We start from the raw sequence: 17,640 nt of genomic DNA on the forward strand, positions 1-17,640 counted from the left end.
GCCTTTATTTATTTATTTATTTGCTTAGCCACAGCGCTCCCTTTCTGAATAATTTGCGCAATTAATTATGCTTTTCATTTGCATGATCTACACTACAGCAGTGATTATCAGGTCAGCACGGTGTGGGAGTTGGGGAGATACATTAATAACGAGTTAAAAACAAAACAAAACAAAAAAAAAACACAGGAAAAGCTGCCCTTGTGTACCTGCCATGAACAGGGCCTGAGGAAGCCAGTACAGACCATAGCGCCTGTTGAGTCCAATGAATCTTTTCCTCAGTTGGAGTTTGTCAGCTGTGGGTGAAAATGAAATGCAGCTTTTGATTAGCAGGGAATCTTTTATAGTTAACATATCTACATTTTTAAAAGCACCAGCCTTGAGATCAACTGGGTGGAGAAAATTGATTGAAAATTGAGGAACTCTCGCAATTTCCATTGAGCTTTCATTTAATATTTGTTCTATAACACCCTCATTCCATCCCAACCCTTGCAAAAAAAAAAAAAAAAAAACCCAGGAAGGATCAACAGGCCATTGGAGCTTTCATCTTTTCTCTATTTCAGAAGTGTCACTGCTATTTAGAGATGGCAAGAGATGCAAATCCTTTTTGTCTGTAAGGTCTACTGGAGAAACTGAAAACCCTTAGTCTATTAAGTACACTCCAAACATTTGCTACACAACTAATTTGCTGCTGCTAGATGTATCTGGGCCATATATTTTAAGCCTGCCTCGATCTGTTTATCTGAGCCAAAAATGCATGAACAATTAAAGGAAAGACTCTGGTGTGTCAAAGGAAGGAAGGTGACTGTAGACTGTGTGATGATTTTAATGACTGCAATTATTGGAAAGATTATTCGACAAGCATCATAGATTTGTTTACTGCCTTACTTGGAAACTATGGGGGGCCTTCTGCTTGGGGTTTTACCTTCCTCCCTCCCTCACCAAGTACAGAGGGGTCTTAGACCTAAGCAATTGTGCCATTCAGTGTTGGCGTCCTTCTTTTTTAGGGCATTTCTACCAAAATGGAGCACATTTCTGTCTTAGCCAACTCTAATGGAACCATCTTTGGAGATATTAAAGCCATCTTTTCACCCAGACCCTAAACTAATATTTTTTAAAAAGCCAAAGTCCAGGGAATTCTGGTCATTCAACAGCTTCTCCCTGCTAGGGTACCAGTTTCCTCAGTTTTACACTTTCCTAGGCAGCCTTTGAGGAGACTTCCAACTCTCTCTCCTCTGCCCAGGGTTTGGAGGAGGCACAACTGCAAATTGTGAAATAGGACTTTAGGCACATCTCCAGGACTCCATCCATATAGGAGAAAGTTTGACTTTTTCTTCCTTCCTTTAACAGTGCCCCCCCCCCATATTATTTCCTATCACAATTCCTAATGTTAGAAATAAGTATATAAAAAGAAAAGGTATGACTAAGAGCACTTTGTGGCTAAGGAATTTTTTTTTTTTTACTGTATTGTATAAATACATAAGGAATGAAAATAAGGAAGATTGCTTGTCTGATAAAAGTGAAATCATCCTGTCTACACTAATTAATAAATCACAGCCTGGGCTTTGCTCATTAGTGAAATTTGGGAGGAGGGGGAAGAATAGCAAATATCCCTAGTAAACCCCCTTTTCTCCCTCCATTGAGGCTCTGAGACTGCAGTGACCTGGTCATCGTGGTGCTCTTCCTGGATCTGTAATCAACCAGTCTCAAGATTAAGGTGGACTTCCGTTGGAATGGAGAACCTTCCCGGTTCAAACCCGAGCTTGCAGAACTCTGCAAGTGGCAATTAGGAGCCTATTACAAGCCATTCGATTGATCAATGTACCTTAAACAATGCAAATGATTTATATGGCTGATTTATACGGAGAGGAAAAAGAAAAAAGGGTGGGGGGAGGACAACTCCATATCCTTCACATTATCTCGCTGTTCTGGAGAAAACCCGGGCCCAGCCTCTCTTCACTACTGCTTAGAACCACCAGAGCGATTTATTCTGAAAACTTTTCAAGCAAAGACACAGGCTCGCCTGGCTCGTTCGGTGGCTGGCGAGGTGCCCATTCTTTGCCCATTTTCTCTTCTTTCTAAGAAAGAGCTTAGAAAGACCGAGGCCGGGGTTCACAGCGACGCCACTCCCCCAGCGGAGGACACCGCCGCGAGCGGTCCCAGCTGCTTCCTTTCCCCGGGTCTGTCCCCGGAGAGGGGGAGGATGACTTACAGATTTGTTTTAACGGAGTGTTGGAGAGCCGTGTGGCCTCCTAATTACGGCAGGAACACAGAACCATTAGCCCTTGAAGTTTCAGGCGCGACTCGGGGAGGAGCCGCGACCCAGCTCCCCGCGTGCACACGAGGCGGGGGAGGGGGTGGGGAGGGAGAGGACTCCTCGGAAAGGAACTCCTCACTAGGGCTGACTACTTCAGCTAATCTAACTGGCGAAGACAAAACTACAACAGAGCCGAAGCGATCGGAGCAGGCCCCTGGCAGCCCCCTCCTCCCGCCGTGCTTCCGGCCCCAGAGTCTGTTTGTAGTGGTCTCCTGTGCTGCAGACGCTCGTCGGCCTTTTCACGACAAGGAAATTCCTGCCAGCTTTTCCAGAGCCTGCAAGGAGAGAACAGACGCACTTCACACTTCCCGGAGGAGGAGAATTCCCTTTGTCTTATCTCCCCCTCCCCCAGTCCGCCCTCAGCTCTGAAATGGGGGAGAGCCAGCGGGCCCAAAGACCCCCCGCTCGGAGGGGGCGATCGTAACCGAACCCCACGTCCGACTCTGCCCCTGTAGGTACCCTCTCCTTTTCCTTCTCTCTCTCTTCTCTTTTTCAACCTTCTCCTCCCTTCCTTCCTCCCTCCCTGTTTCCAAATCTCTAGATCCTCTTACCATTCAAGTCTTCTTGCGGGCTCCCGCGCCCAGAGCTTGGGCAGGCGCCGTTTATTTCCCGGCCTTAGTGGTTTGGCGGGAAAGGGCTTCGTCCTGGCTTGTCCATGGGTGTCTGGGACAAATCCTTTTGTTTGTGTCTATATGTGGAATGGGAAGCATTCCGGGTGGATAATGGGGCAGAGAGAGAAGAGGGGAAAAACAGAGAAACTACATGCATTAGGAGATTGCCACCTGCGTCTTTTGCAGCCACCCTGCGGTGCGACCCCAGGATATGGAAAATCTTCTATGTGGATACGGATCTCTCACACACACCCCTCTCCCCCGCCCCCCAACCGCTCTCATCTCTCCTTTATTACCCCATATCTTACTCTCCTGAGTCCCTCCCCGAGTTGTTTTCTTTCATTTCTCCCTCTTCCCAGGACTCGTCAGGGCTCTACAGCTCAGTGAGAGACTGAGAAAGGTCGGTTAAGAGTCCCACCAAGCACCCAGGCACTCCTGTGATATCTCCGAGAACAGGCCTGTCCCGGGCCGACACTTTCATGCTTTCTGAATCCACTCTACGGTCCTCTCCTGTTACACCCACCCCCCTCGAGAGGCCAGACTGCCACCTCCACCCTGACTCGCCTCTTGAAGTATCGAGAGCCGGGTACACAGAGGGGCAGAGGGAGGCTCCGCGCACAGTAGACACGTGCGCCTCCTCCTGCCCCTCCCCCTCCCCCGCTGCCGCAGGCAGAATGCACACTGATGACACTGACACACTCACTCGGGCACGCGCCAGCGGCGTCGATCCTCCTTCCCTGCCAGGCGGCAGCAGGCGAGACGGCCTTGAGGCAGGTGACATCGCCGCGGGGAGGCAGACTCCGCGCTCCAGATGCCACCATGGGAGAGGGAAAGTTCGGGTCCCCCAAAGCCAGCTGCAGGGCTCCCCGGCCGGGTGGCCGGCGGCCTCGCTGCGGATGGGCCTCCCGTCTGCCTCCTGCCGCGCTCCCCGCGCCGCCGCCTGCTCTGAGTCCGGCTCCGCACCTTCGCCGCCGCAGCCCCAGCGCGCCCGTCTCCAAGAAGCCCGCTGCCCGCCCGCGCACCCGCCCGCCCGCCTCCAAGGCTCGCTTACATCTGGGATGCATTGCCCCTTAATTGTCAACCCCATTATTGTGATCAAGTGAACGTTGCTAATCTCTACATTTATTGTTTAGGTAAATAGAGGCTGCGTTTAATCAATACGCGGGGCCCCAGCCATGGCAGCGCCAAGTAACTTAAGTCAACGGTGAAGATTTCAGTGTGTGCGTAATTACAGAGCACACGGAATATTCACTCCGGCCTAATCCCACATCTCTTCTCCCACCCGGGGGAGCGAGAGGAGGGAACGTGAGGAATCTCCACCCTCCGAGGGATCGAGGGCCGGCTCCCTTCGGGGAAGAAAAGGACGTCGTGGCTGTGACACCGCGCGCCGGGCGCGGGGCCCTGAGGCTGGACTGGGGACCGTCCTGACATCCGAGCGGCTAAATCCCGTGTTCCGCGCGGTCTCCCCGAGGGCTTCTGGTCCCCTCCCCTCCAGATCTGCAGCAGTAAAGAGGGTGGTGCCCTACTCGGCAGGGCCCCGCCTGGCGGGAAGGCTGAGGGCGGGGCCCCGGGAGGCGGGTCGGGCTGTTCCCGACGCCCAGGCCTCCGCCAGTGGGCTGCGTCTCTTCCTTTCCCTCAGCTCTGAGCTGCCGGGTTCCTTGCCCCGCCGGAACTCTTGAGAATGCGCGCAGAGCTCGGGGTATTTGCGCTTCTTCCTGAACAGCTATTGTTTCCTAATTAAGAGAACCTTAGCCCCGCGCTAGGCAGAGCGACTCGGATTTCGCAGCAGGGAGTGGGCAGGCCTGGGGAGGTGGGCGGTGCGCTCTGGAGAGGGGTGGTGTCGACTCCTTACTGCAGCGTGGCTGCCGGAGGGGCCTTAAGAGTGAAGGCCTCTGGGCTCGCAGGGAAAGGGTTAATTAGCTGGGACTCTTCCCGGCGGCGTTTGGAAGAACCCAACCCCTCCCGACGCCCTGGACTGGGGCCCAAGGGTCTGAACCTCTAGTTTGAGGCACTTAACACTCTCTCCTTGGGCACTTGGTCGCTGGAGTCTGTTTCTCCTGGTGCCTCTTTCTCTGCTCCATTCCCGGGAAAGTTCGATATAAACAACTAATAACTCCAGTTGTAATCAGATACCCGACTTGCCCCGCTTTCGGTAAGCTGGATTCTAAAGTCAACTGATGATTTGCAAGTTTAGGGTGTCAGCGCAACCACGTAGATGACAGCTGGGGCTTGAACTGGGGCCCACGGTTTTGGATGGTAGCTGCCTGGTTTTAATTTTTGAAATTGAATAGTTCTCCAATAAGGTATCTCTCTCTGCTTTCTCCTTCCCATAAAAGTAGAATAGCATTTAGAACAAGAGGAAAATGAAACACAAATGTCAGGGCAATCCTGAAGTCCTTTTTCTTTCTAATACTTCTTCCGGAGAATCCTCTCTGCCAACCTCAAGCTCCCACCCAAGCCTGTGACTCTCCTTATCAGATGTGCAGATCTTTTACCACCCTGCTGCAAAGCAGCCTGCCAGTAAGCCCACAGGACAGGTAAATATGGTATCAGACTCCTTTGATTGGGGACAGCTTAACTTTTTCTGGATTGTGGTTGTTTTTAAGCTAGGACAAAGAAAGAAAGTCACACAGGCTGATGGTTAGGGCTCCTGGGTAAGCACAAACCCTTTGGGGCTCTCAGGAGCTGGGTGTGAGTTAGGGTCCACACCCAGTGACCCTTGGGTGGGCCAGGAACCTTCTCAGTTTCCTCCTCTCTAAAATGAAGCTAATAATTTCGACTGCAAAGGATTGTGAGAAATAAAACTGTGTAGGGAAATTCCTAGCAACTGCTCAGTACTTATTAATAGTTACCTTCCACTTTCCACTGAAATTCCCAGCTAAAACTTACTGTAGAACTAAAGGCAAAAGCAACAGCTACTATAATACAGAATTTTAATGTGTGTAGAAAGCACAAGGCCTAGTACAAAATCCGGTTGGAGGAGTATGAATGTAAAGCTAGCCAGCAGCTGCCTCTTTGGGAAGGAATGGGGTTAGCTGCTGCAGTCAGAAACACATTTCATGGTCTGCCTTTCACAGGTCTGCACATGCGGAACAGGAGATGTTGCCTCTAACAATAATAGCTAACATTTATTGAGCACTTATGCCAGGCACTCTGCCAAGTGCTTTACACACAGCATCTCATTTAATCCACCCAATAATCTTATCATAGTATTATGAGCATTATTGACATCTCTCTTTTTAAACTTTTATTTTGGAAAATCTCAAATATAATGAACCCCTCTATGTTGATCACTCAGCATCAATAATTGTCACCTCATAGCCAAACTTGTTTAATCCCTACCGCATCCATTTCTTCTTCCCTTATTGTAAAGTAAATATCAGACGTCATATTTTATTTGTAAATATTCCATTACTATCAAAGTATCAAAAGAAATTACTCTTAAAAAAGCCCAAACCACAATACCATGTTACAATCACACTTAAACACATTTGAAATAATTCCTTAATATTATCAAACATCTAATCAGTGTTCAAGTCTCTCCAATTATCTCATAAATGATTTTTTACAATTTTTTTTCCAAGTCAGTTCTAAGCAATATCTACACATTTAATCTCTCGTCTCTTTTAATCATAGGTCCTTCTCCCTCTTTTTTTCTCTTTGCAACTTGTTTGTTGAAGAACCTAGTCATTTCTCCTAATATCCTTTTTATAAATGAAGAAATAAGCTCATAGAGGTTAAAGGAATTTAATGAGATAAAAAAGGAATTCAGAGCTAGCCATGTCTGATTCCAGAGTTGAAGTGCTTAATGGCTTTGTTATATTCCCTTTAAATCAAGTGATGAAAACCAAGACACAGGAAAAACACAATTACCCATAAAAGATTTCAGAACATGTCTGACTCCCCTAAGTGACTTGTTCCTTTACTAAGTGCCCACAGAAAACTGTTCACTTAAGACCCAGGCAGCCTTTGAATGTGGGAAGAGAAATTGAAAACAGGATAACCCAGTATCCTCCTTCTGTTTTGAATCTGACTAAATAATTCCTGCATGCAAATGTATGTATAACATGGTGAAGGGATTTTTATTTTCAACAAATATTTAGCAAAGCAAAAATAATTCTTAAACGAATCTACCAGTTTCCTTATGCTCTCTTCTCCTCCTTATTTTCCTCCTATTTTCCCCTCTTCTCTTTTCTCCATAGCTAGATAAGGAGAAAACATCTCTTTTAAGTAGTTATTTTAAAATACCAGTCAAATTAACAATTTGGTAGTTTGATATGTGATATCTGGCTTTTGTTATGGTAGTTTTGAAACCACAGTTACCCTAGCAACTGAATACATTTTTTTCTTTCAAAAAATTTTAGCTGTCTGGAGAAGAAAAAAAAAAAAAAGAAAGAAAAAGAAAACTTCTTGCCAGAATTTTCCCATAATAGCCTCCATTAACTGCAGTGACTTCTATTGGAGAGGCCAGCACTGCTGTCTCCTGCTGTCACCAGTCATTCACTGATCTAGCAGATGTTTTGTTTGATAAGGCCAATTTGAGCTTTAAAAAACATTTATTTTTTCACCTCCAAGGAGCATGTACCAGTAAGGATGGGACTCAGCGTCTATCACTGGATACCATACAAGGGCCTCAACCTGCCAGTGGAGCTTCTAGGTGAGAAGAAACTCTAAAACAAACCTAAAGCCTTCATTTATTTAAAAAAAAAAAAAGAGGGAGGATGGTTAAAAGGCATTAGATCAGTCCCTTGAGACAAGAGGGGGAAAAAAGTGAGTAGAAGAACCAATAGTCTACTATAGAATCTTTCTGGAAACACCAGTTGCCAAAGTGGGCAATGATATTAGTTAGTGAGATGAGGGAATAAGAGAGGGGGTGATGCACATAGCATTGAGTTTCATAGATTTGATAAAGCATGTATTAGCATTTCAAGGAGGTGAAGTAGAGAAGAATCGGCAAGGAAAAAAAGCTGTACATTAGGGCTTTTTGGAGCATTGGTAAGAATATTCATGCATTTGCTTCTGAATAAAATTCCCCTCTCAGTCATGCTTCTAATGCGCACAACTCTAGATTTCTTTTCTTTACAAAACAAAACAAACTGACTTTATAAATTCCAAATATCCAAATCCTTTCTCTTGACTAGAAGGAAGATTGGTTTCAAGACCTGGGGCTATGGTGGGAGTAAACCAAAAGGTAGCAAAAGAAGTGCTGTGCAGTTCTGCTCCTGTTGGTAAGATGCCTCCTCTTAGGAGTCTCGTGGTCCAGGAGGTCCTCCTTTGTAATATAATGGCTCAGCAAATTGAAGGTTCCAGTACTTCCATTTTATTTTAGATTGCCCTACCTAGGTAAAATATTTTGACTTGAGGAATTACATTTTGAGCCAGGGTGAGAACTAAAAGAAGAGCCAAAAAAGAGAATGTTGCTTCTATTTGAGGACTATGTAATTTCTCTACAGTAAACTTACCCTGAACAACAAATTTTTGCACACTTATGCACATGCCTCTCTAGGTCAAAATAGGAAAAAGAAAAGCAGAAACAGCAATATCAGCTAGGGCTTTTTCTTAACTACTTGAATCATTAAAGGAATCTATTGCTTCTTTCCCACCCCCACCCCCCCCAGCTTTTTTGAGATATAGTTAACACATAACGTTGTGTAGATGTAAGGTACACAACATGTTGATATGATACAAACATATATTTTGAAATGATTACCACAATAAGGTTAGTTACCACATTCATCTCCTCATATAATTACCTTTTTTTTTTTTGTAATGGTGGTGGTGGTGGTGATAAGAACATTTGAGATCTACTTTTTTAGCAACTATCAAGTACACAATACAGGGTTGTTAACTATAGTCACCATGCTGTATATCATTAGATCCCAGAACTTATTCATCCTATGACTTGGAAGTTTGTACCTTTTGACCAACATCTCCCCATTTCTCCCCCTCCTAGCCAGTCAGGAATTCAGATTGAGTCCAGTGGGTATGGATGGCTTGTCTTTGCTCCACCATATTTGAAACCTCAGATCTGGGCGAGGGAGAAGGAGTGACTCCAAGATCAGGGGCTAGAATCATCTGGATGAGTCCTCTTCGTTCACACGTCTGGTAGTGGATGCTAGACGGGACATCTACGCGTGGTCTCTCCATGTGGTCTCTCTGCATGGCTGGTTTGGCCTTCCTCACAGCACGCATGTGAATTCCTAGAGCTCGTGTCCCAAGAGAGCAAGATGAAACAGCATGCCATTTTTGTGATCTCTTGATGGGGGCAGTCACAAATATTTGCCCAGGTTTGAGGGGAAAGGACATAAACTCCACTTCTTCATGGGAAGAGTGTTAAGGTCACATTATAAAAAGAGTACTCAGGGTATGAGATACTGTTTCAGTCCTTTTTGGAAAATAATGTCTACACTAATATATGTATATGCATGTAAAGGGAGCATCTTAACGGAGTGCAGAGAGTTGACATCTGAGAATTATTTTTCACTATCTGTGGCAGTTGAAAATTAAAGTCTTTCCAGTACTTCCCTGGTGGTCCAGTGGCTAAGACTCCACGCCTCCAATGCAGGGGGCTCAGGTTCCATCCCTGGTCGGGAACTAGATTCCGAACGCATGCAACAAGTAAGAGACCTCGTGTTGCAACTAAGACCCAGCCCAGCCAAAATAAATAAATAAATATTTTTTAAAAAGTCCTTCCTTCGCAGCTGCCCACCAAACATGAACAGACATGTTGGAATTCACAGAAGTGAGAAATAAATATTTTATGTGATCCGTTAAAAATAATAAAGTCAGTCTGAGATGTAAAGCAGGATTTTACATATTACCTATGCTTTCTTTATTAAGAATTATTTTCCACTAATTTCTTGCAAGTGTAAAGTTTGCAGTGTTTTGATTAACATTTTGCTCTCACATGCACAATTGGCAAGTGCATTACAATTCTTTAAACCTCTCATCAGCAGATGCACAACAGCAAGTGCAAAATTTCAATAACTGCCATAGTTTCTCTTTTGGCTCAAAATACTGTGATAAAAATATTGATCTAATAACTCGATCACTCGCATCACTTTAAAGTAAAATGTGATAGACTGCTTTAATAGAGAATTATTGATAATAGAAAACATGCCCAATCTCTCAGTTATGCATTCCTTCTTATTAGCTTCTATTCGATTACATAATGCAAAGTTTTGGAATAGTCGAAATCAGCCTGCACCTTTGAAAGAAGATTTAATACTTTTCTTTGTTATTGCAAGTCTTTTTTTTTTTCAAAATGAAAAGAGACTGAGGAAATGGCTTAATGTTTGGTTAACAAATTAAAAACCCATGTTTTAATGCTTTAATATCCTGGTCCAGGGTCACTGTGTCATCAGGGGTTGATTTATCAGCTGTAAAATTACACAAGAAATCTTTTACATGTAGAACTGTTAACAATAGTTGAACTTCTGTATATATACTGTGATCTCGTGATAATGACTCTATCAGTTGTGACAGCTCACTGCCGCTCACCCAGACCAGCTCTGAAATCAGTGGTGCATTTTCAGAGATCTGAGACAGGACACAAGGCTGGGCTTGATTTCACTGTCCGATGCTTGTTACGCATACAATGGTTCAGGCCCTTTCCACTCGTCTCCAAATCCTTTCTGCAAATCTTATGAACAAAACACTTTTTAAAGAATTAGTGTGTTTGGGTGACCTTTCAATTAAGAAGACAGAAAAGATGTTGATTATATTACAAGGACAGATTCAAAGGAAAGGAGTTTTGGAAGTTGACAATTTGTTATTTTAAAACATTAAGTTGAATGGAATACATCTCAGGTAATAGTTAAATTAGATCTGGAAGCATTAGCTCAGAGCTAACCCATTTTTCTGTATGCTAGTTCCATCACACATTGAGGGATGGGGAAGAAGTACACAGAAATGTATAGAAGTTAAGATTCATCTGGCTACATGTGTCAAAACAACCAGAAACCAGGATAAATAACATTGGCTTGAAGTTTACAAAATGAAAACTTACTTCTAAACTGATATGGCAGCTCCATGATCATCAGGGATCTGACAGCTCTCTTGATGTCTCACCTATTATACTTAGACACAGCCTTATAGGTCAAGATGTCAAGTTCTAGCTACTGATTCTACATTCTAGTCAACAGAAAGGAGGAAAGGAAAAGAAAACATACTCTTTCTCCTTAAGAACGTTACCCAGGAGCTTAATTTAACACTTCACTTAACATCTCATGTAGTAGAATTTACTCACATGGCCACATTCCAGCTGCAAGGAGTGCTGGGAAATACAGCCTTATTTCTCATGATCACATTTCTAGATTAAAAAATCTATACGGAAAAGGGGGAGATGAGACATTGGAAGCCAAATAGTATCCTGTAACACAAACTATGTGCTTTGCAGGAGGAGGGATGATCTAGAGTCCAACAAAATGTTGTGGTGAGGCAAATTTGTACTACATTGGGCTAGTCAGTATGTGACCGAAGAGCAAAATGATTTTTAAATTTCATTCTAATCCAAGTAAACATCAAAAATTTATCTGAATGAGACAAAGTAATTATTATTGATATCATTAGGTGTGAAAATGGCATTGTGGTTATGTTAACGTAATGCCTTACTTTTTAAAGATTTATGTTGAGTATGAAGAGAGGAAATAATATGATCTCTGGGATTTGCTTCAAGTATTTCTGCAAAGGAAAAAAGGGGGAAAGATGAAGGAAATATGGTCAAAATATTCATAATTTAAAATTTGGGATTTTAGGTATATGGGATTTGTCACCCTACCATTTTTTAGTAAGTTTGAAACACTTCATTATAAAATATTTTTTGTAAGTAATCAAGATTGAAATTTCTAGATCCTAAGTGATAATATGAGTTCCTTATAGCCTTGGCCAAGTTCCTTAATGTTACTGAGTCTCAGTTTCTTCATATGTAAAATGCAGATGATAATAACTTGTCCTTACCATTACAGAGCCACAGCGAAGGTCAAATATAAAAATGCCTGTGAAAGTGTTTTGGAACCTATAATGTAGTATGGTATCAGTTATTGTTAATGATATACTTGCTGTCATTTTTGTTATCATTATTAATGTGAGGGCAAAGGCCATGTCTCATTATTCACTGCTGTATCTCCAGTGACTAGTAAAATGCCTGGCACATACTAGACATGAAATAAATGTGTGATGATGGAGAACAGAAATTGGTAAGCGAAAAATGTGTATCTGCAACTGACATGGGATACAAGAGATATGAGAACTTATCTAACAATTTCATGGTACACATTAAATGACTGGCTTGAAATGACACAGGGTGGCAGAGTGTCAGTACAGGGGAAAGGCAAAGGCATAGTCATCCTAGAAATCACAAGGGAAACACCAGAGACCCAGAAAGAATGTTGTTTTCTTTTTAATTACCTTGGGGAAAACATGCCATAATATAATCACATTCCTTATTGTCAGAGTCCCAAGAAACAGTGCATTTTCTAGCAGTACTCAGTTTTGTTTTGTTAACTACTATTTCTAAACAGAACAACAACTTTTGAGGGGACTCAAAAGTCCTTTTGTCATGCAAACATTTTGGTTCTAATGGTCCCTATTGTGAGAACTGGTCTTGTAAATGGAATGACTACTTACCTCTTTTCTTTAAAAGTTCTCATAATACTGTTTGTTACATGATCTTTGTAGCCAAGAGCTATGAATTCTAAGTCTTTCCTGGGAAATTCTCTACTTGAGTATGCATCTGGATCAATCATTTCAGCAATGTTCTGACACAACAGGGTTGAGATAAGACCACATTTTCAGATTATCACTCTAGTTTTATGTGTGAGATAGGTATGCTCAACACTCCCCTAGCAAATAACAATAGAGAGCAATCCTTCAGTAGCCAAGATTACAATGATAGGAATTATTAAACATTAATTTATTTTGGCATACAATAAACATGTATTTTTGCTCATGAATCTATCCACTGGTTAGGTAGTTCTGCTGATCTGAGCTGGTCTTGGTTGATCTCAGCTGGCAGGTGAGCTGGGAGCTGATTGAAGCAGAATGTTCATGGATGAGATGACTCATCTCTGCACCCTTGTCCTCCAGCAGGCTATCCCATGCTTGTCGTGCAGGCCTTAGCTCAGAACTGGTACATTCAATTCTGCTGCATTCTACTGGTTGAGCAAGTAACAAGGCCACTAGAGAAAGGCAGGGAAAATAGATTCCACTTTTACATGGGATGCAAAGTCACATCATAAGAGGCATGGATACCTAGAGAAGAATTGGGGCCTTTTTTTTTTTTTTTTTTTTTTGCAATCACTCTACCATAATCAGGATGAGATTTTGCTAGGGATATCTTAGTGAGGTTTTCCCTTGGAGTGTGCCCAACTAACCAAAGTACTTTACCTATTGAGTAGGAAGTGCCTTACCTCTTGAATAACAAGAAGAGACTTTCATTGGAATAGTGGAGAGAAGTTTTAGTTTGGTAGGCTGGCAACAGATATTGGACTTTATTTAGAGGTTTACAAAAACAGGCATAGATCTAATAATTTTATCTAATTTTTCTGTGCTTTCTAAATTTTGCCCATGCCCAATAACAATGTGGATTTCTATGTCCTGGGTATTAAGATCTTTACATATTGCAGCTCATTTAATTCTTATACCTGCCATATAAAATATCATTATCCCTATTTTATGGATGAGGTAACTGAGGCTTAGGAAGGTTAAAGCTTAGGAAGGTTTAACATCCTGATCAAGGTCTCTCAGCTGTAAATGAGAGAGTGTGGATTCAAACCCAGGACACTCTGACATCAAGGCCTGTGGGAGATATTAAACACTATGCTATTTAGTCTCCCAAAATGAAGTTCCCTCTACCCCTGCAAATAGCATTGTACATCCATTTGGAGGTGCAGAAAACCCTAACCATCTCAAGTTAAAAAAGTAATAGAATTTTCATTTGCAGTTTATATGCTAAAGCAGGTTGGTGCCCTACTGTGAAACAGAAGTCAACAAACTTTTTCTATAAAATGCTAGATAGTAAATATTTTAGGCTTGTGGGTCATATGGTCTCTGTTACACCTCTCAACTATATGTAAATGAAAGAATGTGGCTGTGTGCCAACAAAACTTTATTTACAGAATGGGTGGCCAGCCAGATTTATCATAGAGAATTTGATACCAAGCCAGGACTTAGCAAAGATGCACTTGGTTCCAAAGCCTGGTTTGAAGTGTTCTCCGAATCCTCTCAAACATGATAAATATATGCTATTAATAAAATATACTTAAAAATAAGGCAAAATCATGATTTTCATATAAATATAAAAACATACAGGTCAACGATTTTGTTTAACTTATTAATAATTAATGCAGGAAACAGTGAGAGGTTAAAACTTTTTCAAAAGAGAATTCAAAGAACAAACACACATAGTAGCAATCAGAAATGCCTAAATGAAAATGCCAATAGGTGAAAAAACAATATTTACAGGGAATAAAATGTAATATTTGGAATCATCTCTTTTATATGGTGACAGTCAATTGCATCTTCACCAGAGGCAATTTATTGTCATGTCTAGAGACAAGACTTATTTGTGCCAGTTTTATACAACTTAACAGAGTTGTATGTAAAATTGCCCAAACATCATGAAAACCATAGATACCAACATAGTCAGATAACCCCAAAGGATCACCCAGACAACATCCATTGAGAAAATACCTAGTAATCTTCACCCATTCTGAATTTCCCCTGATAATCTATTATAATTTTTCTTAACACTATGCTTTTTAAAAACTGAAGTAGAGTTGATTGACAATATTCAGGTATACAGCACAGAGATTCAGTTATACATATATATATACACATATATATTTCTAGTTTTTTGATTTTTTCTTATTATAGGTTATTATAAGATATTGAATATAGTTCCTTGTGCTACACAGTAAATCCTTGTTGTCTATCTATTTTATATGTAGTGATGTGTATCTGTTAATTCCATACTCCTGATTTATCCCTCCTCCTCATAGCTTGTTTTCTATGTCTGTATGTTTCTATTTTATAAATCAGTTGATTTGTATTATTTTTAGATTCCACATATAAGTGATATATTTGTCTTTCTCTGTCTGACTTAACTTTACTTAGTGTGATAATCTCTAGGTCCATCCATGTTGCTGCAAATGGCAATATTTCATTCTTTTTTATGGCTGAATAATATTCCATTGACATATATACCACATGCTCTTCATCCATTCATCTGTTGATGGACACTTAGGTTGCTTCCATGTCTTGGCTATTATAAATAATCCCACTATGAACATCATGGTGCATGTATCTATTTGAATTAGAGTTTTCACCTTTTCTGGATATATCCCCAGGAATGGGATTGCTGGATTGTATAGTAACTCTATTTTTAGTTTTTTAAGGAAGCTTAAAAACACAGTGGCTGCACCAATTTACATTCCCACCAAGAGTATAGGAGGGTTCCCTTCTTTCCACACCCTCTCCAGCATTTATTATTTGTAGACTTTTTGATGATGGCCATTCTGACCAGTGTGAGGTGATACCTCATTGTAGTTGTGATTTGCATTTCTTTAATAATCCGCGATGTTGAGTATCTTTTCATATGTCTGTTGGTCATCTGTACGTTTTCTATGGGGAAAGGTCTATTTAGGTTTTCTGCCCATTTTTTGATTGGATCGGTTTTTTTGTTTGTTTTGATATTGAGTTGTATGAACTGTTTGTATATTTTGGAAATTAATCCCTTGTCGGTTGCATCATTTGCAAATATTTTATCCCAGTTCATAGGTTGTCTTTTCATTTTGTTTATGGTTTCCTTTGCTGTTTAACACTATGCTTTAATCCAAATTTTCCAAAAGGTGGAAGATATAACACTAGTGATACTAAAGATGATCTTAAGTGGCATGGATAAATGCTTTTATCTTAATGATCATATATTTATTTTACAGTGGGTTGTAAAATTCAAATTATTCAACTCATGATTTTACAGATACTATTAAAAAAATTCCATACCTAAACAGATCACTCTGAAATTTCAGAACACTATAGGTCAAGAGATGATTCTAAAATCCTTTAGAAAAAAAAGAAAAGTTATTTACAAAGTAACAAAGATCAAACAAACATCAGACTTCCCATACACAACATTGGATACTCAAAACAAGAGGAAAATGCCTTCAGTTTGTAGTGAAAATTATACTGAGTAGAATTTTATTTCAATTAAAACTTTTCAATCAAGAGTGACAGCAAAGTACAGTTATTCTCAGAAATTCAATAACTCAGAATGTTTGACACCCATGTCAATTCCAAGTAACTTAAAAATGTATTCATTCCTAGTCAAAATGGAGTAACAGAGACCAGATTGACCCTCCTGGCTGAAACAACTAAAAAAACAAAAATCTGCTGAAATATAGGAAAGAATGGTTTTCAAGACATTGGCTGTGAAATAATGAAAGACAATGATCCCTGAGAGATGGCAAACACAGCAAGTGACCCCAATGATTATCACAGCTTAGTGCCCGGAGAGAGTTTCCAGGCTGCCGTACAGGAGGGGGAACACAAACAGAATGCAATTGATCTTTGAGTGGAGCAGATGGAGCTGGGAGTTGAAGAGATGAAGCTGAGAGAGGGCATAGCTGCTGGAGTTTGAAGAACAAAGAACCAGAGAGGAGAAAGCTTCTCAGAGAACAAGAACCCTCAAATATCTAGAGGTCTTCCCTGAAGTATTCACCTGAGAGCTTACCAGTGCATGCATGTGAGTAGACTGTACTAGATCATGTAAAGAACCACCCATGAGGAGCTCACCCAGAGCCACGAATAGTGCCAAAGCCCACTAGCCAGACTGAGAAACCTCACAATTCACACAGTATTGGGTAGAGCATGCAGAAGGGTCTTGTTTCAGTAGTAGGGCAAAATTAGCCCTAGATTAAGTGCTGTTCTGGTCTTACCTAATGAAGCTTGAAAGCAAGACCTGAAAGGATCAAATTTTTTTCCTGGTAACTTAGTTGCATCCCAGAACAAAGCTCAAGAATGTTTATAGGAATAGGAGAACATCCATAGCCAACAAAGTAAACTTCACAATGTCTGGCATATAATTAAAAAGCTACCAGGCATGTAAAGAAGCAGCAAAATTGTAAGGAGAAAAATCAATCAACAGAAATTGGAGAAAACTGACACAGATGATAGAATTAGTAGACAATGACATTAAAATAGTTATCATAACTGTATCACAAATGTTCCAAAATCTAGAGCAGTAGTTTTCAAGAGAGGACTGATTTTTCCCCCAGCCATGTCTGGAGACAGTTTGGTTATCACAGCTTGAAGGTAGTGGTACTATTGGCACGTGGTGGGTAGAAGCTAGGGATACAGCTAAACATCCTACAATGCACAGGATGGCCCCCACAACAAAAAATTATCCAAAATGAAATATCAGTTGTGCTGAAGTTGAGAAATCCTGATCTAAAGGAAAGATAGAACATGTTAAGTAGAAACACAGTAGATGTGAAAAAGACACAAATTGAACTTCTAGAGATGAAAACAACATGACAGAGATGAACAAATACACTGGATAGGATTAATTAACAACAGATTAGATACTGCAGAAAAATCAGGAGTGAATTTGAAGACATGGCAATATAAACTATGTACAATGAATATAGACAAAAATAAGTTGGGGAAGAAAAGGAATAGAGCATCAGTGAGCTGTGGGCCAACATCAAGTGGCCTAAT

The sequence above is a fragment of the Hippopotamus amphibius genome, chromosome 8 (assembly GCF_030028045.1).
Source record: "Hippopotamus amphibius kiboko isolate mHipAmp2 chromosome 8, mHipAmp2.hap2, whole genome shotgun sequence".
NCBI lineage: Eukaryota > Metazoa > Chordata > Mammalia > Artiodactyla > Hippopotamidae > Hippopotamus > Hippopotamus amphibius.